Here is a 27,272-nt window from a genome sequence, read left to right on the forward strand (position 1 = left end):
TCACCCCACTGTTCCTTCTGCTGATGGAAAGCAACATCTCATCACACTAGACATCTGTTTGCATGTGCTGTATCATAACAGTAAAGAAGATCTACTCTAAGCCAAGTTCCCAACTTGTGAAGAGACAACAATGGTAACCAACTCACAGGGTTTTAGGGAAGAGAGAAAGATGCCTGAAAAACAGGTGGCACACTCATCAGCATATAGTGGATTCTCAATTAATCTGATCTCTTACTCCTTCACCTTGCACTCTACAGGTTAGTTATATAAAGCTACTTAAACATTGATAAGACAGGTATGCTTTTTCTTATTTTTTCTTCTTTTACATGCCATCCCCTCTAGGAGGAATGCTGTGTCAGTTATCTATTTCTATCTAACAAATTTCCACAAACTCAGAGAATTAAAACACAACATACATGTCTCACCTCACAGTTTCTGTGGGTCAGGAGTCCTGGCACAACTTTATTGGTCCTCTTCTTATGGTCTCACAATAAAAGGGTCTGCAATAAAAGTATCAGCCAGTTCACGTTCTCATCTGGAACTTTGGGTAAGTATTTGCTTCCAAGTTCACTCCAGGTGACTGAATTGTTACCGGGACAACACCAGTGCAGTTAAAAAATCCTATTCATGTGAAGAGACTAGCCCCACTCAGTCATCTCTTCTCCATCCCCTCTCCCTCTAAACTCCAAGATGGTGGATAACAAACTAGATACATGACCTTCTCTCCATACTCCTTCTTCCTAAAATATTAAAGATAAATCCAAACACAAGAGTTGCGTGATGGAAGGTCAACAAACGAATTCTGGACTCCTGTACTCTTTGCCCTTGGGCTCAGCCCCTCCTCTCTTCCTAAATTCACCTGGGCATACAGGCCTTAGGCCTTACAACATACACATTACCATACAGAGTAGCTATACCATCGGGATAAAATTAGCACCCAGGGAAGATAACTGGTTATATAATGATTGAAAGGACACTGAGAGAAAGACACAAACTGAATAAATCATCTGAACACTAGAGTGGATGGATCAATTTAAAATAAGTATAATATGTTCAGAGATGACAGACTATATTAGCAATATAAGCAAGAACAAGAAATATATTTTTTTAAATTGGTAGAAATGAAAAATATAAGAGCTGATAAAAGAGGATACTACAACTTAAAAAAATATATGTGTGACTTGGAATAAGATTACATTGAAAATTAAAAGGAAAGGAAAACATGGAAGAAATAAAAAGAGAAATGCTATAAAATCAAAACCAGAATATATAGAAAACAGAAGTCAAAGTGACAATATTCAGAACTCAGAAGTTTTGCACAGAAAGGCCCACGTTGAGAACACTCTTGCTAGAAAAGCTCAAATAAAATAAAAGAATGATGTTGTAAAGTTTTTTGTTATCTCCCAAATAACAATAATCATAAAAGTAAAAAATCAAGGAACAGTGGGAGAGGTGGTCATCTTACATGCCTTCCTTACACCTTATACCACCCTCTGTCATAGGACTTTCCATTATGTGTTGATAGAATCTATTCATATACATGTCTCCTCTGGTAATCAATAATACCTCTTAGAAGATCAAGTGGAGGCATACACGTATTTTACCTCTGTAGTCCAAAGTTTACCCAAAGGTACAATCTATCACAAATCCTGGCATGTAATGGGCATTCTCCATATACTGGTTAAATGGAGCTGAATTGATTTTTGCTCACCTCTCTCAATTGTATTGCTCTTTTACTTGATCTCTTGTGGCCGTCTCGTTTTCAGACCTCAGGACCTAGTTGACTTCAGATAGCTATTTTGTTATCTATCTAGCTATTTGTCCTGCCATTGGACCTAAGGCTGCACCATTCTCTGACCAGTTCACCTGTTCTTTTGACTTATTGCATTGCCTGATGATGACAAAGAGATGCATAGGAGATATACAAACCAAGCTTGTCATCCTGTTTTTATGTGCCCACATGCTGGCCCTGACATTTAGAAATGTGTTAATTAGGAGATTGGATAGAGGAAAGAATGAAAAGAGTGAAAAACACTATCAGACACATGATACATAGCATTGGGGGGAAACATGCGGTCAGCCTTTGGAATAAAGTAGCCCCTTCCTTATGTAGACTTATCTAAAAACCAGAACATAAATGCACACCCTGGAGAATTCGGCAATGGGGAACAAATTGGATGAAAGTCAGGCTTCTTTTTTTCCTGCCTTGCTTTTTTAAATTTTCAGTAATCCCTCTTGTTGTTGATTAGGAGATAGATATAGAATTATCTCTGCAGTTAACTTTGTGTTTGAAGTTCTCTCGTTGCTACTATCTTTCTAAGCCAATTAAGCATACCTTTATCACACCTCCTGGTGGGGTTATTCAGTATGTGCTAAATGGTTTAATTAAAATCTGTCCTCTTTCCCTAATGCCCATTTGGTGGAATACCTTTCTCAAAATAGCAATTAAATATAAAACAATTCATTACTCGGGAAGAAAAAAGAATCACTAATTGTCCCCTAAAGATAAACAAGTAGACTTTCAATGATCTCATTTTAAATCCAATTTTACAAATGCATAATGGCATTTTTCTCTCCCTTTCTAACTGTATTGGCCAAAGTAATCCCTCCTTTGGGAATTTTGATGTCTTATAACAGAAATTGTCAAATGACTACCATTAGGGTGGACAGGGAAATACAATGACAAACAAAGTGATATTGCCAATAAGGAAATCGACAGTATGGTGGAGAGAGAGGTTTTACAGATGAGCCCTCACTAAATCTGCCATTGGACAAGCACTCTGCCAATCTCTTTATAAATGGCATGGCAAATCCTATAAAGTTTAATATTAGCATTTCCATTTTATGAATGATGATAATGAGGTTTTGAGAAGTTTAGTGGTTTCCCCGAAATCAGTTAGCTATTAAGAGGTGGGACAACATCTGAACCCAAGTTTGCCTGACTCAAAGTCTTGGTGCTCCGTAAATACTTCCTCCTTCCACTCCAGAAGAAACAAATGAAAGCCTGAAGTATTTAATGTGAATTCAACGAGCCAACTCTATGTCACATGTGACAACTTTTAGCTGAACTTGACCTTCTTTTTCCCAGATCTTAATTTAAATCTCTACCCTCTCACAAACTAGTGTTGTCACCTTAGGCAAGCAATAGCACCACTTTGGACCTCAGATAGGGTAGGATTTTCCAACTTTTACACTATAAGATTCCTCCCTCAGGAAAGAGCATACCAGTGAGAACACGCGTAGGATTTCTGACAGGAATCAGCAATATGTCAAAGACTAGACCCACATAGAAGAGGTATATGGAGTCACTAAGCAAGAAGATGGGCCTTAACCTAAAGGACAAAACAGGTGAGATATAATGGTTGACCATATCAAAGCAAAGGAATATCTCACACCAAGTGCTGAGGTACCCAATCCTCACATTGTGGTAGCCAAATTCTTAGCTCTCCTTCCTTAGCTCTCCGTATTGTAACAAGGCCCTAATACAATATGATCTGATATGCTTTGAGAAGTTTAATACATACTTGCTTCTGGTGGTACTCTCAAATCATGTCTAATGTAAACTGGCAGAGCAGCACTAGTAAATCCTAAATAGCTAACCATTTCTGCTAGATCCATTATGTAGGGAACAGAAGACTTAATTCTCTAAGGCTAGACTCTCATTCATTTTCTGCCAACAACAAATTCACTATAAATGAAAAAAAAAAAACATTAAATTTTAAACCTATGAATATCTTTAAATGGCTAAGAGCACACTAGAATTGAGTTACCTTTGTACTTACTAAATCTGTTCAATGATTGAAAATCATTTGAAAAATGGTATACTATATACAATGATTAATTTACAATTGTTCTGGGAATCTCTACTTTTGGCTGTTTCTTCTGTGGCTAATAAAGCAATCCTTGAATATAGGAGCCTGGAATTCTTTCCACGAAGAAAGCAAAAGCTCAGATTTGCTGGTTTAGGTTATACTGGGCTCCTGGAAATGCATTTTTTAACAAGCTTGGTTTACAAAGGGAATTACTGTTAATCCTAGAGCATATTAGTTTTTCCAAAATAGCACTGTTTAAATCAACATAATAAAAAAACAGAGAAAAGTGGTATAAAGGATACTGCTTAGGGATCTGTCCTGAACAATATATATTTACTTATACAGGGTACAACTGATGTGGATTTAAAGTCTTTGAGTTAGAGATTGAATTTACAAAAGCCAGGGTGTGAGGAAGGAAGCATAACCAGGAATCGACTAGAAAAGTTTATCTGGACAAGTTTATTACATGTAACAGCAAAATGGGAAAAAGGATAGTATTTGAAGTGTTAGGTAAGATTCAGCCAGGATCACATAGAATCCTCTCAGAAAACCAAATGAAAGATATCATCCAAATAATAAAAACAGGTGCCCTCACTCAACTCTGCTTCCATGGACGTATCAAAGCAGAGGAATATCTCACACCAAAGTCCCACTTAACTTGTTCATGTTTCTTTCTCCTTTTTGTCAATTTCAGCAGTATATCATGGACTTCAGCCCTGTATTATGGCCTGCTTCAGGGGAGCACACACTTTAGAGTGTGAGTAGTGGCTACAACCGTTCTCTCTTTTTTCAAGCACTAATTGGTTCCCTCCAACGTCACTGAATGACATTTTCCTCACCCCCAACCAACAGCTCTTCTGCACAAATATACTGCAGGGAGGAGGGTATGATTAGAAATCAGATAATCATCCTAAGAAGGGATTGCACTCATTGCATATTTTAACACTCCCCCTCATTCTAAATAGTTAATTATGGATTTCAAGCATGAAAAGAAAGAACTTTGCAACTTGTACGGAAACTCTCTTGAAGACAATGTCTTCAGGAAAGTGCCCAAAGTATCTCAACTTCCCCCATAAAAGCCAGAGTAGATGATGACAGTCCAGCTGCTAGGCAAGAATTGCTCACCCTTTATGAGTTCCCAGAAGCTTCCATGCAACATAAAGAAATTCATATTTTTATTGCCTCATATTCTCTCAGCATGAAGAAGAATTTACATTTCTTAATTGGATTTCTTTCTCTTGGCACAAGAAATTGTAACTATCTCACCACACTTACTTCTTAGCAGCCCCAAGAACCAGTCATATAACTTATTTATACGACTGGGTGTATATAAGGCAGGGTGTAGGGCAAAATTTTTCAGTAAAGTCCAAAGACTGCTTATGTTAGAATCGCCTAAAATGCATTATTAAAATGCAGTCCTAACCTACACTCTAGAACTGCAGACTCTCTGGGGAGACTCAGGAAACTTTTAAAAGTTCAATAAGTTTTTTGTTTACTCATAAATTTGAGAATTACCAACTTAACAGAAATGACAGAAATTTAAGATCTCATCTAAGAAAACTTTACCTAAACTGTTTTATTTTTTCTGGGTTGATCAGTATGAAATGGTGACTGGTACCCATGCTCTTTTAAGTTCTAAAGGTCTGCTGTTTAAAGGGATGGACCTGGAATTCATGCAATTAGAAGAATCCTGAACTTGTACATCCAAGAAGGAAGCTTGGAGCAACTTCAAAGCCCATTCGTCTATGTTACAGTCACATCCAGCATCTTTTCTATAACTCTTGAACTCTGGAGGCACAATCTTATGCCTTCAGACTATTTTCTAAAATGAGACCTTGCTCCATTTCAAAGTGCCAATGAAGATGGCCATTGTTATTCAGGATCTGCCATTTATCAGAATTCTGGGGTCTAGTTATAGGACCAAAGCCTGGGTGCCTATTTGAAAGTTTAGGGTAGCACCTATATTAATAAAAGCCCTTCTGTTGGTGGTTGCAAAGATGTAATTCTTCCCCTATATGCTGCTTAGGTACCTGTAATTGTATGAAACAATTATATAGTTATTGGAAGTATTAAATCTCTAAGCTGAAAACTCCTACATTTTTCCTATTGAGAACTGCCTCAGATACTGGAGGAAACTGTGATAATGGAGAAGGAAAAAAAAAATATTTCAGGTACTTTTACATATTAATCTAGGCATTAGATACTCTACATACATTATCTCAATTAATTCTAACCCTGTAGAGTATATACTATCTCCATTTTCCATATGTGGAAGCAGAGAGGTTTTAGAAATTAAACAATTTTTAACGATATTTTTATATATGACCAAGATTAAATTTGAGCTTAGAGCTAGCTGACAGCTCTAAAGCATGTCCTTCCTTAGACAGAAAGAATGAAGAAAGGAGATTACCAAAAATGGAGGGAAAGAAACAGAGGAGTAGGTATAGGAAAGAGACAAAGACCCCAAAGAAGTTTCCATAGTGGGCTTTACTGAAATACGGGTTTCTAGGAGAAATTGTTGTAGTGAGCCAAAATGCAGAGAACAGGGGCTTTGTTCTCTGTTCCCACAAGCAAGTATATATCCCACAAGCAAGGTAATTTTCCTATAAAATATGCTGTAATGGTATCCATAGAAATCTATTATTCCTCGAGAAAGAGTATACCTCTTGCATTCCACTCTGGAATGAACCCCACACAGCTATAGTGACTTATCAGAATGCTTTTATGCTGTAGTACAACAGAGAGAGAACCAAAATATCCACTAGCCATCCATTTCTGCAAACGTAGCTCTAAATGTTTTTCAACAAAATTCTTTTTCTATGCATAATGTCAACTGGAGACATTTTGGCTCCTATCACAACATTGTCACTAAACGCTTTCAGTTAAACATGTTTTTCTTCTCTTGGCTAAAAATGGTAGTGCCTAAAAAGTAAGGCACTTACTTTTAAAGTAATTTCCTTTAAAATATAAGTCTCCAAATAGCTGGACTCTTTAGAAATAGAAATTTTCATTATAAAATATCAAAGATTCTGAAGCTAACAATCAGAGCTCGTGACTTTTTTTCTGTAACTTGAAGGCCAGCAGTCCATAGGAATGCTTCATTCTTCAATAAAGTTAAAGCTCCTTCAAACTTTTTCCTTTAGGTTTTGGTGGATGAGAGAGAATAATTGTAACTAAGAGAAAAAAGATGTGTGACCGTGATTCAGTGGTAGCTAAATAACTCTTAACCAGGAAGTTACCTTACTGAACTTTGAATAAATATTTTATACAATACCAATAATATTTTTATAAAGACCAGATCTTCCTAAGAACCTCACGGTATGAGTAAAGTTTCTATATTGATAATTCTCAAAATATAATGAAATGGTAAGCACCACTCTTTGGGGTACTCTAAAAAGAGTATAATATAATGTTATATGAGTAATGGTCAGGCCCAGGGAAAAGATGTTCACCAGAGCCATTGTTTTGGGGCAAAGTGATTACATAATTGACTGTTCAGTAGCTAATTTACAAACAAACATGCCCTTTTACTGCAGTGGGCTATTTCTCAGTTCTCTGCACTTCTACAGTTCTTCTTGGTTGCATGATTGGCTACACGAGCGAGGCAGAAAGAGGAGAAATGAAGAAGTCAGGGGGACAAGGATCTATCACGTCATACTATAAGAGCATGACTGATCACTTAGGTATGTTACCTATGGGATTCCCATATGGTTTTGTTAAAGGGCTTCCACTAGGTGGGAGGGTGAGTGCGAATAGATAGGATCACTGTTAAAAACTTTTGCTCTATAGCACTGTGGGGCTGACACCTTCATGTCACCCTCCAGTATTCTAGCCACCTCACATCGAATTTGTTGTATCTGTCCATTTACTTATACATTGCTAAGCAGCAATCTCTTTCTTAGTGCCCATTTGTTCCTCTCCCTCTCCCCAATACAAGCATGCTCAATATTTTACTATGACAGAACGTGTTCCTACAAATACATGCTAAACTCAAGCAAAACTACTCTTTGTCCCTTTCCCAATTAGAATACTGTCCTATCCTCATCAAACACTCTTTCAAAATACTCTTGTTTTAATTTTTTATGTTATTTTTTAATTAAAGTTTGTTGGGGTGTCAATTGTTAGTAAAGTTACATAGATTTCAAGTGTACAATTCTGTATTACATCATCTATATATCACATTGTGTGTCCACCACCCAGAGTCAGTTCTTCTTCCATCACCATATATTTGATCCCCTTTACCTTCATCTATCATCCCCCACCCCCCTTACCCTCTGTTAACCACTGAACTATTGTATGTGCCTTATGAGTTTTTGTTTCTTCATTTGTTTGTCTTGTTCTTTTGTTGTTTTCAGTTTTATATACCACATATTAGTGAAATCATATGGTTCTCTGCTTTTTCTGTCTGACTTATTCCGCTTAGCATAATAATCTCAAGACCCATACATGTTGTCACGAAGGGCACTATTTCATGTTTTCTTATGGCAGAACAATATTCCAGTGTTTATATATATCACATCTTCTTTATCCAATCATCTATCAAAGGACACTTTGGTTGTTTCTATGTCTTGGCCGCTGTAAATAAAACTGCAATGAACATCGGAGCACGTATGTTCCTCAAAAAATTAAGAATAGAATTACCATATGACCCCAGCAATTCCTCATAATATTTTTAAAAGACAGCCTGGAGAGAAAAATTAGAAAAAGGCATAACAACGCAATTCACATAAGAAAACAAACAAGCAATATATTTAAATAAATATTATATTTGTGAGTAACAAAAAAGGTACCTAGAGACGGTAATGAGGTATCCTTCTTCATCTATCAAATTGATAAACAGCAGTAGATGAACCTGAAAAAAATCAATTATTATAGAAAAATAATAATTTAGTGGACAAAGTTTGATTTGAGAACCACTGGATGATGATCATTTAGGAATTAGGCAGACTTCTCCGTCCAGTTACACATAATGCTGGACTAAGGCATGTATATACATTTGTCAGGTAAAATCTTGCTCCCTTCAGGCAGCTGTTTTCCAAGACAAAAAGGATGGAACTAATCTGAATTTGCTTAGTTTATTCTCTCCAAATTCATCTATCGGACTATGTCATTCCACCTCCTCAGGTGGGTAACAAATAAAAGATCGGAGAGAGAAAGGAATGTAACACATGGAGAGCTACATTCACTTAGAAGGAAATATCAGGATTTGGGTCAGGAATTTCCCCCAAAAATTGTTTTACCACTTAGTCCATCATTATTTCCGAAAATCCACTAGCAGAGATTCAATCCTTTAAATTAAAATGCCTTAAGTGGAATTTCTTTTTAATTTAAATGACCCTAGGAGGCAAAATACCATTAACTCCTAAAATCTTTGCTATATTAGCAGAGATTAGAGCTGCCTTAAGACAGGCAGGGATCAGACCAGAGAATATAAAAGGGGACTAGATTTCTAGTCAAGACCAGATAAAGTATTGTAAATAACCACATCACTGGGCTGGGTCTGGAGCCTGAGCTCCAGTTTTTATCGTATTTTTTTTAACATTTCAGAAAGTCAGTGATCTCAGCTATAAAAATAAAAGGATTGAACACATTCAGATCTAGTGTTCCATACAATATTAACTACCAATATTGGGGTAACTGGAAGTAAATACAGAGATGGAAGTGTAGTCTTAATCGTTAGGGTAAGAGTAGAGGGAAAAACCTCAAAGGAATGTGCAGCATAATCAGACATACATAGCCTATTTTCCATTTATTTAGTTAGAGAGTCTCAACTGTTTAAACACAGAGTTGTTTCTATTTCGCATTTTCACCTATTAGTACAAAAATAATTTGCAAGAAGTGAACTATCTTTGTCTATTTATATTAGATGGCATGCACAACTTACTCTCTTATCACCAAAAAATATAAGACCTAGGGAAAAAGAAAGTAAGAATTTTTATAAATGTACATACTAAGTATTTTTGCAGACATACATGTTCTACTCTTAAGCCAGGGGCAAAGCAGAATTCTTTTCAGTCTCTCATCAGTTAGAGGAACAGAAAATAAAAGACTGAGAGAGCAGACTGCAATGGAAGATTCATTATAAGCTGAAACCTGAATCACTGAAATTACACACAGTTCATAAGTGCAAATGGTATCCATTTCTTGGCAGAGCTCAAAACCGAGTGATGAGAAATATTGCTGAGTTAAACATGCTTATTTAATAAGCCACTCAAATTAACACTCCTGTTATCCCTTCACACACACACACACACACACACACACACACACACTAATTGTATCTGGAAGCCTAATAAAATCTCATTTGTTTTACCTGATGGTTCTATGAACCACCTGGTGCCTCTCCTTGCATTTCTTATTCTCTATTAATTTATGCCTGGTAGAAATTAAGGCGTTTATATGATCATTCTGTCCACTAAAATTTAAATTATTAGATCAATGCCTGCATTTGGAGCCAGGAGTCCAACATAAAACTATTTTAAAAATGTTGAAAATATTCAATGATTTTAGCAATTGTAGGTTATAAAATGTAGACTATAGTCAGGCCTTTGATTTTTTTGTAATGACAGCTTTTTTGGAAATACTGTACAAGTCTAAGTTATAGTCACAAAACACTTGTTCCCAGTTTCAGGATTTTGATTAGAAACTTGATGTTCCTCTGGTTGCTAAATCTATAAATTTTGCAGCATGTTAATATATACCACGACCTGTCAATACAAAATCCAATCTTAGCTTTTATTTAAGTTTAATGACATCCCTCATGGGAAAAAGCTGAAAAGAAAAATACAATTACTATCTTCAAACTAAAAATACTGCTGCTCGGGAGTAAGATAAGTTTAGTAATTAGAAAAAGAACCTGAGAAAGTTCTTGAGATATGAAGTGTTTTGAGAAAAGAAAATTAGTAGCCAACTATCTGCTGATAAAACCTTAAAAGTTGGATTTTAAACACCTTACTAGGAAGCAAAGTTCTTTTTCTTGAAGAAGTCAGCCAACCTAAGGAAAAACCCACTAAGGGAAAGCTTTGTACATCAAGCAAAGAAAGGTTGCCCTTATCACAGGCTCAGTTATGATGTCTCTATGGAAAATTGCTCAAGGGGCAGGATATGACAAAAATATTTCCAGATTCTGTCGATGTGTGAGCAGGAAAAGGGGAATGGTCTACTTTCAAGTATAACTGACAGCTCAAAAGTTTGGCTTTATATTCCCTATCTGTTTTTATTTTTTCATTCTGTGTTGCCCTCTCTCATCTGGGATGTTGGATGTCTTGTGACTTCCTATACTCTAACCTTTCACCAGCCCTTGACAATCAGGAGGAAACTGACACATAGATATAGATAACTACAGGCTTCTCTTTGGCATCTTTTCTAGCCCCATCTGTTGCTGGATCTGCTGTAATATTCCCTCCCTTATTGCCTTCCAGGATATGAGTTGATCTACACACAGCTCATTGCTTCCCAAGATGTGTTCATTTCTAGTTTAGAAAATACTAATGCATTTATTTTTAAAAAGATTCCTTGCATTAAATGAAAATCTCCATCCCTTTATTTTCCTCCCATAGATTCTATTTTTGCTGCCTGTTTTCTACATGATAGTCCTTTTAAAATATTGAAGGTCAGATCTCCTATGTCTCTAAGTTATTCTACTTTTCTCCACAACAAATACCAATAGTTCTTTACACCATTCCTCATATAAGACACTGCTTGCTATTCCAGAGACATACCATGGTTTCTACCACAAGGAGGAGAACTATGCAAATTTGAGGTACTAAAATAATTTTAATTGAGTGTAGATCTGAAATTGAGTGTGGGAGATAGGAGTAAATGGGTGGGAGGATTCCACTAAATATAATAATCCTGCAGAAGCTTTAATATTAAGAACATGTGTTCAGAGAAGATATACAGTCCTCGCTGGAGTCCACATAGATTTACTGCATTTTTGGAAAGCATTTAAACCCAAAGACTCTGTGTGTTCAGAACATTTGATTTCAACTGCCAAATCCACAATAGCATAGGTGTACAATGTTGGGCCAAAGTTACCACTTCTCTGAGTATTATTATCTAAAAAGTGAGAAAATAATAGTTGATTTGAAGTTTAATGAAATAATATATGTCAATTTACCAGTATGCACTCATAATAGCTCAATAAAAATTAGTTCATCCTTGATATTTTCACTGGAACAAAGTAATAGTTTTCCAGTGCAGACAAACTAAATGAAAACAAATCTAATAATTTTATCATTTTGACTGGGAAGAGAACCTAATACCTAAAATGTTAATGAATATGTTCCCAGAATTCCATAATTAAATTTTTTGGCTATTAACTAGAGATACCTAGCATTTGTTAGTATCTTTTGGAAAGCCTGGGAAAGAAGCAATTTGAAAATAAATTCAAATGACTTATCTGGAGTTCTAATTCCTTATGATTATAAAGATTATTTTGAGATAGTAGCTGTTAAAGATGATGTGTGTAAAGTAGTGGTAAAATAAATACTATGTTCTTGAAACAAAATTGTTAGAATCTATTATCAGCAGTTAAGTGCTGATGGTTGAAATCTAAAAATCTCAAATTTCATCACTGAAATAGCAAGTAAAAACAAAGTTTAAGAATATACATATAAAACGTCATAAAAATGGCTTTGTGAGGTGAGCCTCTTAAAATTTATCCTGGAATTTACAACAAATTGAACAACTATAACTCCACAAAGGACTCCCTGCACAGCAGACTGGCAAGACTAAGAGTCTCACTACTGAATTCACCTAAAGGTGGACAAATCGTGCGAGCGGGGCAGGAGGGAAGGGAAAAGTGCAGAGACAGAGCTGTACGGGCGCAGGACGCAGACCTAGCTCAGTGCTCCGAGCTCGCTGCATCCCAGAACTACTGCAGCTGTGGGAGAGGGAAGAACTCGGACTGCTAGGGCTCCGCTTATGGCCCACAGGGCTGAGGGGGCAGCATATAACACACTGAACCCAACACTCACGGCAGAGACCTCGGAGCAAAGACTGAGGGAAGAAGGCTGAAAACGGTTTAAGTCCTCACTGCAGAGCAGAGAACAGAAGACTTAGGCACTGAGACCAACCGCCCCCTCCTTCCCCTCCCAGAGCTCACCCCACCCCCACCTGCCCAGTGCTAGAAGCAGAACAGTAGCAGTGTCAGACCAAAAGAACAGAATATTTGCAGTTCTGAGAACTGTGGTCCACAGATACAGATTCACAGCCCAACTAGTTCTGGCAAAAGGGAGGGAGCTGTGGAAGCAGGACTGGCTGTGGTGATGGTCACCACCATTGCTTTGGGCCACCTCTCACAACTCACCCCACCCCTGTCCCCACCTATCTGGGCATATCCCTGCAGGAGTAAACAGAACTGCTGAAACACATGGCCTCTGAATCTGGTGTAGGAAGAGTTTTGGAACTTCAAAATCTCTCCGCATCCCCACACAGACGCAGCACCCTATGACCCAGGCGAACTGTTAACAGAGAAGAAGCCCGCCTTCCAGGGAATCCCTCCGTTGTGTGAGAAGCTGGAACAGTACAGAGACATAACACTGCAGTGTGCGAGAGAAAATAGACTGTAGTCGAAGAGAAAATAATACATTCTACCAACAAGTACTGGAAAACAAAAGAAAGACCTCTTCCTATCTACCTGTTGCAGAACCCACTCCTGCAGATGTCTAGGAAGAGAAATAATAAATCATTAATTGCCACGAATAACCAAGCAACAAGACAGCTCAGAAAGAAAGTGAAAAGTCTCCAGAAAATAAACTTAAAGATATGGAAATATGTGACTTAAATGACAGAGAATTCAAGATTGCAGTTCTGAAAAAAACTCAATGAGATGCAAGAAAACACAGACAGGCAGTTTAATGAACTCAGAAACACAATCAACGAATAACATGAACATTTTACCAAAGAGATTGAAATTTTACAAAAGAACCAAATAGAATTTCTGGAGATTAAGAACTCAATAGAAGAAATGAAGAATGAAATAGCCAGCTTAGGTAGTAGAGTTGACCAGATGGAGGAAAGAATCAGTGACTTTGAAGATAGAAACCTGGAAATGAGACAGATGGAAGAACAAAGACACTTGAGACTTAAAAGAAATGAAAGAACTCTACAAGAACTTTCTGACTCCATCAGAAAGAGTAATATAAGAATAATAGGCATACCAGAAGGAGAAGAAAGAGAGAAAGGAACAGAGAATATATTCAAACAAATAGTCGATGAGGACTTCCCAAACTTGGAGAAAGAACTGGATTCTCAAATCCAAGAAGCAAATAGAACACCTAATTACCTCAACCCCAACAGGCCTTCTCCAAGTCACGTTGTATTGAAGCTATCAAAAATCAACGACAAAGAAAGAATCCTCAAGGAAGCCAGGGAAAAGAAGATGGTAACCTACAAAGGAAAACCCATTAGATTATCATCAGATTTTTCAGCAGAAACTCTACAAGCCAGGAGGGAGTGGAATCAAATACTCAAACTATTGAAAGAGAGAAATTATGAACCAAGAATAATATACCCAGCAAAGATATCCTTTAGATAGAAGGAGGAATAAAGACCTTTCCAGACATACAGAAGCTGAGGGAATTTTCTAATACATGACCTGTACCACAAGAAATACTAAAGGAGGCTATTAGACCACCATCAACTCGGACGGTTTGTGGCAAACAAAACATAAAAAGGGGGACAGTAAAGGACTGAACTGGAATACGGGAATGGAGAAAGTGAACATGCTGAAGAAAATGGAATACTCTAAATTTCAAACTTTCTTTTATAGAACTGAAATATATACTGTGATAAAAGAAGAAACAGAGGGAAAAATCACAGAACACTACCACACAGAAATAATAGACAACAACAAAAAGACAAAGAAACAATGGAGACACAGTCTTACCAGAAAACTAAAGATAGAGTGATAGGAAATCCTCTCATATCAATAATCACCCTAAATGTAAATGGACTGAACTCACCAATAAAAAGGCACAGAGTAGCAGATTGGATCAAAAAACTAAACCCAACCACATGCTGTTTCCAAGAGACACATCTCAGCTACAAGGACAAGCATAGGCTCAAAGTGAAAGGGTAGAAATTAACATTCCAAGCAAATGGTATCCAGAGAAAATCAGGTGTAACCATAACGATATCAGATGAAACAGACTTCAGGGTGAAAAAGGCAACAAGAGACAAAGATGGACATTTCATAACGGTAAAGGGGACTATACAACAAGAAGACATAACAGTCATCAATAGTTATGCCCCCAATCAGGGAGCACTGAAATATACCAAGCAACAAGTAACAGAACTAAAGGGAGAAATTGACCAAAATACCATTATACTAAGGGACCTAAATACATCATTGACAGCTATGGATAGATCATCCAAACGAAAATAAATAATGAAATAGTAGCTCTAAATGACACATTAGATGAAATGGACATAATTGACACTTATAGAGCACTTCATCCTAAAACATCAGACTATACATTTTTTTCTAGCATACATGGAACATTCTCAAGACATAAAACTAGTCTCAGCAAATTTAAGAAGATTGAAATCATACCAAGAATATTCTTTGATCACAAGGCTTTGAAATTGGATATCAACTGCAAAAAGAAAGCAGGAAAAAACACAAATACATGGAGATTAAACAACATACTTTTAAAGAACTACTGAATCAAAGAAGAAATTAGAGGAGAGATCAAAAGATACATAGAAACAAATGAGAATGAAAATACATCCTACCAAAATTTGGGGGTTGCAGCGAAAGCAGTTTTAAGAGGGAAATTTATCTCATGACAGGCTTACCTCAAGAAACAAGAAAAATCCCAAATACATAACCTCACATTACACCTTAAAGAACTAGAAAAAGAAGAACAAATGAAACCCAAGATCAGCAGAAGGAAATAATAAAAATCAGAGCAAAACTAAATGAAATAGAGAATTTAAAAAAAAAAAAACATAAAAAATTAATGTGACAAAGAGCTGGTTCTTTGAAAAGATTAACAAAATTGACAAATTCTTGGCTAGACTCACTAAGATCAAAAGAGAAAAGACACTAATAAACAAAATCAGAAACGAAAAAGGGGAAATTATCATGGATGTCATAAAAATACAAAGGATCATCCAAGAATACTATGAAGGACTATATGCCATCAAATTCAACACCTAGAAGAAATGGACAAGTTCTTAGAAACATATAGCCTTCCTAGGCTGAACTATGAACTGGAATATCTAAATAGACCGATCACCAGTAATGAAATTGAATCAGTCATCCAAAACCTTCCCAAAAGCAAAAGTCCGGGACCAGATGGCTTCACCAGTGAATTCTACCAAACCTTCAAAGATGTTCTAATACCAGTCCTGCTCACATTCTTCTAAAAAATTGAAGAAGACAGTACTCCCTAACTCATTTTATGAGGCCAACACTACCCTGATACCCAAACCTGGTAAGGATAACACAAAAAAATATATTTCTGATGAATACAGATAAAAAAAATCCTAAACGAAATTCTAGCAAATAGAATGCAGCAATACATTAAAAAGATTATTCACCACGACCAAGTGGGGTTCATCCCAGGGGCACAAGAAAGGTTCAACATAGGAAAATTCATCAATGTGATACATCACATAAACAAAATAAAGGACAAAAATGATATGATTATATCAATTGATGCAGAAAAAGCATTTGACAAGATACAACATTCATTTATGATTAAAACAATTAATAAAATTGGTATAGAAGGAAAATACCTTAACATCATAAAGACCATATATGACAAAGCCTCAGCTATTCTCATAATTAATGATGAAAAACTGAAACCCTTTGCTCTACATTCAGGAACACGACAGGCTGTCCCCTATCACCTCTGCTTTTCAACATAGTATTGAAAGTCCTCGCCAGAGCAATCAGGCAAGAGAAAGAAATAAAAGGCATCCAAATTGGGAATGAAGAAGTTACATTGTCACTCTTTGCAGATGACATGATGCTATATATAGAAAACCCTAAAGACTTCACCAAAAAGCTATTAGAAACAATCAACAAATACAGTAAAGTTGCTGGCTACAAAATCAATGTGCAAAAGTCCATTGCATTCCTATACACTAACAATGAAAATATCAGAAAAAGAAATTTAAAAAAAAAATTCCTTTTGCAATTGCAGCAAAAAGAATAAAATACCAAGGAATAAACTTAACCAAGGATGTGAAAGACCTGTATGCTGAAAACTATAAGACATTTTTAAAAGAAATTAAAGAAGACACAAAGAAATGGAAAGACACTCCGTGCTCAGTATTGAAAGAATCAACGTGTTAAAATGGCCATATTATCCAAAGCAATATAAAGCTTTAATGTGATCCCCATCAAAATCCCAATGGCATTTTTTAAAGAAATAGAACAAAAAATTATCAGATTTGTTTGGAATCACAAAAGACCTCGAATAGCCAAAGCAATCTTAAGAAAAAAACAATACTGGAGGTATCACACTCCCTGACTTTAGCTTGTACTACAGGGCAACAATAATCAAAATAACTTGGTATTGGCAGAAAAACTGACACGTAGACCAATGGAATAGAATTGAGAACCCAGAAATAAAACCACATAAATATGGACAGATAATTTTTGACAAAGAAGCAAAAAACATACAATGGAGAAATGACAGTCTCTTCAATAAATGGTGCTGGCATAATTTGAAAGCCACGTGCAAAAGAATGAAATTGGACTGCTATTTGTCACCATGTACCAAAACTAATTCAAAATGGATCAAAGACTTGAGCATAAGACCTGAAACAATAAACTGCATAGTAGAAAACATAGGTACTAAACTTATGGATCTTGGGTTCAAAGAGCGTTTTATGAATTTAACTCCAAAGGAATAGGAAGTAAAAGTATAAATGAATGGGATTATATCAAACTTAAAGGCTTCCACACAGCAAAAGAACCCCATCGACAAAATAAAGAGGTAACTAACTGAATGGGAGAAGATTTTTGCAAACAGTACCTCTGATAAGGGGCTAATATCCAAAATATACAAGGAACTCATACAACTCAATAAGAAAAAAACAAACCAATTGAAAAACGGGCAGAGGACCTGAAGAGAAATTTCTCCAAAGAGGACATACAAATGGTGAATAGACATGAAAAAATGCTCAACATCACTAATCATCAGAGAAATGCAAATAAAAACCACAATGAGATGTCACCTCACCCAATTAGAATGGCTGTCATCAACAAGACAAATAGTAACAAGTGTTGGAGAGGCTGTGGAGAAAAAGGAACCCTCATACACTGTTAGTGGGAATGCAGACTGGTGCAGCCTCTATGGAAGGCAGTGTGGAGGTTCCTCAAATAATACAAATAGAATTACCATATGACCCAGCAATCCCTCTCCTGGGTATCTACCCAAAAAATCTGAAAACATTTATACATAAAGACAAGTGTTCTCCAATATTCACTGCAGGTTTGTTTACAGTGGCCAAGATATGGAAACAACCAAAATATCTTTTGATAGATGAATGGATAAAGAAGTTGGGGGTATATATACACAATGGAATACTATTCGGCAGTAAGAAGAAAATGAAATAGGACCATTTGTAACAACATGGATGGATCTTGAGATTATAAGGCTAAGCTAAATAAGCCAGACAGAAAAAGCAGAGAACCATATGATTTCACTGATATGTGGTATATAAACCAAAACAACAAAAGAACAAGGCAAACAAGTCAAGAAAAAAAAAACTCATAGACACAAACAATAGTTTAGTGGTTATCAGAGGGTAAGGGAGGTGGGGGTGATAGATGAGGGTAAAGGGGATCAAATATATGGTGATGGCAGGAGAACTGACTCTGGGTGGTGAACACTCAATGTGATTTATAGATGATGTAATACAGAATTGTACACCTGAAATCTATATAACTTTACTAACAATTGTCCATCCAATAAACTTTAATTTAAAAAAAGAATATACATATATTTAATATAGATTTCGAATTAATGTATAAAGAATATAAAAATGTATTTAAATATAAAAATACATATATATATAATGATTAAAAAGTTAAAAACGAAAACAATGAAAAAAAGAAAATTATATTTGGAAATTTTTACTATTTACTTCATAGAACAGCAAATTATAAGCACCCTGTGTTTTTAATCTGTCTGCTTCCATTAGATTTTTAGAGTACTGATAGGTCAGTAAACTATTTAACTTCTAATAATCAAATACTTGCTGTGCATCTATTGTGTACCAGGTAACTTGCAATTTATCTTACATAAATCATCTCATTTTAACATCCCCAAAATCGTGGGATGTAACTAAAATTGAAACAATTGACAAAGGAGGAATAAGTGAGAAACAATGACTCTTTGAGAATGAGTAATTTGCCTGAACTTGGAGCTCAATGGGTCACACTGGAATCCAGGTCTGTCTGAGTCTCAAACTGTCCTTATCACATTTTAATCAGAAGTAATACTGCGGATATTTGCATCACCTGGAAAATTGTTCTCAGGTATTCAAGTCCCACTTTTGCATAATAGAACAATTTATGGCTTTCAACATTGTTGAAAACAGTTTGAAACTCTTGTGATATTTCAAAGTTTTGTTATATAAAATATCGGCATGAATGCATTTCAAAGGTTTTCTCCAAAGAGTTCTAAGTAGCTTGCTAGATCCATCTTAGCTGTCTTTATATTTTTTTCTGAGTAGTCTAAGGAAAAGGGCTCTTTCCTTATGATGCAGGATATGGAGGATTTCTAAAGTAAGTTTACGAAGGAGAAAAGGAGACAACTGAGTGCTTGCTGCAGAGCCCTTGGTCCCCTACCTCAGCAAACTGCCTGATGTTTTTACCAGACTATGTTGTGTTTTCTGTTTCATTACAAGAAAGGCTACTTGAAAAACTGTATGTCAGATCCTGAACTCTGCTCAGTGGGATGGGCAATCAGTGTAAGACTCCCTGGGAGATGTAGAAACAGCTCAAAGCACAGACAAGACGTTAATTTTGGGTACCAAGGGTGTAGAGGATTTTAGTTTTCTCTCTCGTAAATACGGTCTCTTTTCTCTAGGTTCTACTTCTGTTTGAAACCCTGGTTATACTAATATTGGGTAACATTTTAATGATCTTTCTAGTAAAAGCTCCACAATTACTAAAATTGGAATTATGTGCACTGTCCACCATATCACTCTTGGAGAATAATCTGAGGATGATGACTATTTGGAAATAACTGGTTTGATTTGCACGGCAGATTTGCAAGCTATGTAATTACTCTGGTATGAGTAATTACAGGCAAACTAGGCACACAAGAAATATTTGGAATATACATTTTCTGGTTACCAGATGATCATAAGAAACTACATGGCTCTTTTTCATTTAGCATGTTGGCCTTAAGAAAGTGTTGCTTTCACTTCTAAAAAAAACAAAACAAAACAAAACAAAAAACTCTCCACGTTAACTAATGTACACATGTAATAACTGTAATAATAGTTGCATGGATAAATACTAGAGGAACTAATAACCAAATATTTTCTGTGGACCTGCTGTGTGCCAGGTACCAAGCAATGTGCCTTACATAAATCGTCCCATTTAACCTTCTCAGCAACCATAGGATATAACCCAAATGGGAAACAATAACTGAGATTAACTATATGTAATTTAATCTCAATAATAGATTTGCAATTTGCCAATCTATAATAGGTTCTCAATAATTTTGCACTTAACACCAAAAACACATAACAAAATGAGGTAGTTTATTTTGACCCTGCCCCCCCAAAAAATAGAGAGATGGTTTCAAGTAATACGTAATCTATATTCTATGAATTTAATTAATTTATTCAACTATGTTTTGAGCAAGCACTTTAAGATCTTACTTGGAATACAAGTTACCCTGGAGCTTAGAGTATAACTTATTTACACTTGATATTTTTGGAATATAGCATCCTTATCTCATTTTCTTTATCAGGTTTGTAGCTTTTTTGGCATTTTTGTTACTGTTTGCCTGCTTGGAGTGTTTACTCTTGCTTTTGCAATGGACACATACAAATTTTCTTATGAATCCCCTCAACTATGCCTGGTTTTCTGTCCCAACAAAATAGGTAAGTAGTCAGCAACAAAAAGTCTCTAATGAAGGAAGTGTGAAAAAGAAAAGGAAATGGGTAAAGACAAGCTATTTGTGATCTGACCCATCCTGCTATGAATCAGAGACCCGAGTCATTTTCATTTGCTTGAGATTGCTGTGTGCAATGCAGACCTTCCCAAAGGAAATTGAAAAAAAAATTTTAAAACCCATGCTGCCATGTTCCACCTCACCTCAGATACTGACAAATGCAGTTATGCCTGGGAATTCTGTGCACATGGACCATGTTTTCTATCGAACTTGGAGGAGAAGAGCTATCAGATTAGAAGATGACCGCGCATTGGGACAAGCATGCAAATAACGATCTGACCACTGGTCCATGATATGAACTTGGTGTTCCCTTTTCTCACCTTAAATTCCTTGAAATTATGTGTTACATGCCTGCCCACTGCTTTATCATAGTGTGAAATAACTGGAAAAAAGAATCTAGAAATTATCAAGTACCTGGGAGGTCAGCGGCTTAGCGATAAAGATGATGTGAAATCTGTTGATAGTGAGTCTGGGGTCCTGAGCTGTGAAGTTAATTTTTAAATAACATTTCTAGTCAAATGGTAACAGAGTTCTCACTTTTGCAGGCTCTGTTATGTTTGAAAACAGACAAAGCTTTCCATCCAATTGAATAAATTATTAAAAAGGAACTTAACGGTGTGTACTTTGGTAGTGGATACCAAAAATAATAGCTAATATTAATTTAGTATGATATATTCCAAGCAACATATTAAGAACTTTACATGCATTACCACAGATAAAGAAGCCACACTTTAGAGAAGTTAAGTAACTTGACGGAATAACGTAGCTGCCAATTGGCAGAACCAGGATTTGAACAAAGAGCAGTTTCTCTCCAGAATCTGGCTTCTTAACTGCTACTCTAACACTATTTTCCTAAAAAGTAGCAACCATTAAGGTTGTGTTCACTGCCTACAAGCTCACTTTCAATGAAAGAGACGGCTAGATACAGACATACAGAGGCAAGCAAAACTTTAATGAAGACAGTAAATCATAGATGCAAACAAACTTTAACATAAAACAAGCAAAGCATAATATAAAAGAGAAGAAGGAAAGAATAATTACTCTCCTAATGGGAGAGTAACATTCATTCTGCCTTATACAGGGCTAGAAGTTGTTCCATATGCTCCTACGTCCCCATTACCTTTTCGGCTATTCACTTTTCTCCACCTTGCATGAACCCCTCCTCTGTGATAGATGCTGCCAATAACCTCTCAGTATCTATTTTTCCTTCTACAGAAATGGATATCTTGGTGTTTTATTTTGGCATGTGGCTGCCTGGAACAGAGATTAAATTTCAGTGTGAATCAATTGTGGCTTATGGGATGTAAACGGTAGTGTATGTCACACTTACAGAGAGTTTTCTTAAGGGGAGGAGCACACGCCCCTTCACTTTCTCCCCCTTGCTATCTATGCTATCTAGGAAGGGGAGTTGATCAGTATCTTAGAACATGAAGTGAACTTGGGAGTGGAGGCTACATGTGGAGGAACAATACAATACCTGAAGTCTGACACGACGTCTACCTTCCTTAGAATGCCCACCTCTAAAATGTTACAGAAAAGTGAAATGAACTCATTTTTTTTTATTTTTGTAATAATCAAAATCATGTAATTTCAGCTTTAAGAATCTCATACTGAATCAAATTCTAACCAATCCACCCTCTTCGGGGCGGGTTCATTAAACCAGCATTTATTAACTTATCACTCTTTCATGTTTCCATCTGTTAATATCCTTTTTAGTTGCTCATAGTTTTGACGCACATGGCAGATGGCCCCCCTACTTTCCACTCTAATTCTTGCCATCACCATATATAACTTCAGTGTTCCAAGACTAGATCTCCTTCAGGACAATCCTATTACCTACACTATACTTAAACACTGTCTCCCTAATCTACCTTCCCTGGAACTGTCCTGTGAGAAGCCTGGGAATACAGTGAGCACCAGCAATGAGCACAACCAGCTCCTGGGTCTTGGTTTCCCCATACAGTTTTCCATGAAAGGAAATCATTACCCTTGGATAAATGGCAAATTTCAGGGTTGTATAAAACAATACGTACCTGTAATCTCTTCTTGTGCCAGAAAGCAAAGAAGTGCTCAAAGAACGATGAGAGCATGTCAAAAGGACTTGGAAACCAGCTTCAATGGATTCCCACTGCTAAGTGTTTCTTTTTAGGCATCAAAATAACTAATCTTCATTATTCACAGGTTCCATACTTGCAAATCTGCCTACTCCCTGAGTAAGCAGATTTGGAAGTATGGAATCTGTGAATTTAATTGTAACCCCAAAACCAATATGCATGATACTTTCACAGTCATTCATAGGAATACAAAGAAAAGAAAAAATTTGAGTTGTCCAAAGTACATATTCCCAGCTAAGGTCAAACATGATGAAACTCTGCCTTGTTTCAAATATCATACTGTAAAAAAAGCGTCCTTTTCACTGTCCATTTAGCGCTGTGTTTTTCAAATTTTGTGCTGTTTGTTGAAGAATATACTGTTTAAAATGGTCCTCAAGCATAGTGCAGCTGTTTAGTTTTCCTAGGCATAAAAAGGCTGTGAAATACCTTAAGAAGAAACCAGTGTATTCGATAAGTTTTCATCAGGCCTCAGTTATAGTACTGTTGGGCGTGAGTTCAATGTTAATGAATCAACAAAATATATTCTATAAACTTCCTTTAAACAAAAACACACACAAACCAAGGTTATTTGACTGCTAAGTTGATTAAAATGTAACCAGGGGCTCACAGGAACCTAACCTTGTATTTCCTCTAGGAGTAATGCTTGAATATTCGCAATTCAGTATTCATGGTGACTTTATGAAACATGGAACAAATAATGAGCATCAACTGTAAGTAACACCAGCAACAGACGGTAACCTAGTTCATAAAAAGGAAAACCATAAATCATATAAATATAATTAAGTGAATGAATTCATTGAAAGTCTAATGAGAAAGAGATTATTTTCATAGTTGCAGAATTGTTTTGTACCAGATATTTATAAATGTTTTGCACTCCCTGGTCGTATGCATGAGGATGTGGCATCTCCCCTGTGATACTCTTGCAAAAGATGCATATTCAGCATCTAATCGTGAGGAAACACCAGTCAAGCACCAAAGTGTCAAGGTTATGAAATCATAAAAGAATGAGGATCTCTTCCAGAATTAAAGACACTTAAAATGACATGACAGCTTCGTACAGCACAAGATTCTAGACTGAGGCATTTTACTATAAATACCACTATTGGGACAATTGACAAAACTTGAATGTAGTCTGGGGATTAGATGGTGGTAACATATCAGTTTTAATTGAGTTGTTATTTCTGTGTTGCAGTTGTGTCGGAGAATGCCCTGTTTGTAGAAAATAGTCAGGAGTGATTAAAGCATGTAGTTGGCAACTTACTCTCAAATGGTTCAAAAGAAAAAAAGTAATTTGCAACATACTTCCAATTTTTGTTTAAGCTTATGATGCTTTCAAAATTAAAGTGTTTTAAAAAATAGACCTCTTGGTTTAAGTTTACATATATGTGTATATATGTGTGTGTGTGTGTGTGTATAGATATACATATATATACATATATACATATGTATGCCATATCTTCTCAAAAAAATACTATATCATTCTCCATTTTATATTAATTAGTCAAGGCGCTTTATATTCTGATGACTATCACGTGATTTCATAAGGCAAATGTGATCATATAAATTGATTTATAATGAATAGTGTGATAATGTACCCAATTGCATGGAGCTGCTTGTTGGCACATGACCCCCACTTTAGAGGTCATTTCTGAGACCCCTACCCTTTTGCTCTTTAACCTACTTATTTACGTCTTGGTTCTTTTATTTAAAGCACATTCTTAGTTTATCTGAGAGGGAGGTTTCTATAGAAAATCCTGTGATATATTAGCACCTATATAACATAGAATAAGAGAAATTCAGCGCTTCTCTGATACAAAGTTCCCAGTAGCAGCCTTTAGCCTTTTCCCTGTTTTTCAATTTGCACCTATAAATCCCAAATTCACAGGCTTACTGATCAAATTTCTTAATACTCTACTTTCTTCATTGGCCAATGCAATATAAATGCTCAGTAGTGAATCTATGTGCTTGCAGTCTAACTGCTATTTCTAGGCATATGGGTTTTGCTCCCAGGGGTCACTTGCAAACTGGATCCACATAAATGTAAAAACATTCACATCACCTAGGTTATTAAGCTGTTCTGTTTTGAAATAAGAATCCTGTGCTAATTTATTTGAAAATCCTACCATCCCAAAAACATTTATTCAATCACATTCCCCAAAGAATGATTTTTCAATAACCAGGAAACATCAATGGTGTTTGTTTGAAATGTAATCACAGAATCTCTGTCAGTTGGGCATCAGGATTCAAAGTTTAAAAAACACAGTTGACTGATGTTAGGTTTTTTTATTCCTTCATGTTCTCCTGTCTAGTGGATTTACTTCTATCTATTCATTATTTGCTATAAAAACGTAATTTTCAAGGTCCTGAATTTCTTTTCCGTGCATGGTGATTGCTACCCTTAGTCCCAAAGGATCCTTCAGTGAGATACTATTTGATTTTAGTGCTCCTTTTGTCATTGAATCTAATAAGTGTGGCGATATTTTGTTGTGTATTTTTAAAATTTTTAATAATACAAAAAATTATAATGGCATATATTGAACACTAAATAAAAGAATTTTAAAATCTCATTTACAGTATATCCACCCCTTGCAATAATGTGTGAGTCTGTATTTAGGTTATGGGAATATCATTTAGTATTTCTTAGTTTGGGCTGCAGTTGAAAATTCCTGTGGGGGTTCCTGTCCCATTCACAGTAACCCCTTTTTCTGAGAGTTGTGTCCTTTTATGTAATTGCACTCATCATTTATTGAGCCAGGAGAGCAAAATGGACCCAAATTTAGTCAAACCACCTTTTCTCTTATAAATTTGGAATTGCAATTGAGAAAAAAAATGTGCCAATCTTGGCTGGACTCATAAGTGGAGGAGAGACTTAACAAATGCAGGGTAGGACACACACACACACACACACACACACACACACACACACGAGAATCCACTGCATATGTATGTATGTAGATAGACATAGTCTGTATAGTTTGTATGTATGTAGATATGTATATATAGAAAGAGTATGTATAATATGTATGTGTGTATATATATTCTTAGAATATATGTATTCATAAACATTCTATAATTACAATTATAACTATTACGACCATAGGGTTTGGTGTATCCAGGACCATATCAGTATATGCCACTATGTCAGAATTTCAAGTAGCATGCTAACAAGTCACAAGAATATCCATATTAGATGATAAATGTTATGGTCACTCAAGTTCACATTCACTTTAAATTGTAAGAATATAATTAGGAGTAAATTGTTATGTTGTTTACTTAAAACAAAAATAAATCAATTAATGGTTTAAATTTGTAATACTTCCATGTAGTATGAATTTTATAATCTCAAAGTTATATGAACTGGAGTCTATCATAGCTTGTATTTTCAAAGTTGCATTATAGTCTCTCCATGATGTCCCATAAGGACTTTTACAATAAAATGAATTAATATACAAAGATATTCATCCTATAGGATACACAAGTTACAGATTGCCAGTTATAAGTCCTATAGAATTAGACTAAGACTAGCACAGCAAGAGATGATGCACCAACTAGCTATATAATATAGACTAGAACTGTGGTTTCACTAGATGTGTGATTTGAGATCTCAAATTTCAAAACAAAATTTTTTTCAAGAAACAGGACAAGAAATTACCAGACTTGTATGGGATCACAAAAGACCTCGAATAGCCAAAGCAATCCTAAGAGAAAAGAACAAGGCTGGAGGTATCACACTCCTTGACTTCAATTTGTACTGCAAAGTGGCAATATTCACAACAGCATGTTATTGGTAGAAAAACAGACTCGCAGACCAATAGAATAGAATTGAGCCAAAACACACAGTAGAGAAAAGAAATCCTCTTCAATAAATGGTGCTGGAGAAATTGAAAGGCCAGGTGCAAAAGAATGAAACTAGACTGCTGTCACCATGTACCAAAATTAACTCAAATGGATCAGAGAGCTAAACATAAGACCTGAAACAATAAACTGCATAGAAGGAGGCATAGGTACTAAATTATGGACCTTGGGTTCAACGAGGATCTTATGAATTTTGCCTCAAAGGCAAGGAAAGTAAAAGCAAAAACAAATGATTGGGACTATATCAAACTAAAAATCTTCTGCACAGCAAAAGAAACCATCAATAAAACAAAGAGGCAACCAATCAAATGGGAGAAGACATTTGCAAACAAAGCCTC

This window comes from Rhinolophus sinicus, linkage group LG04 (assembly GCF_036562045.2).
Source record: "Rhinolophus sinicus isolate RSC01 linkage group LG04, ASM3656204v1, whole genome shotgun sequence".
Lineage (NCBI taxonomy): Eukaryota > Metazoa > Chordata > Mammalia > Chiroptera > Rhinolophidae > Rhinolophus > Rhinolophus sinicus.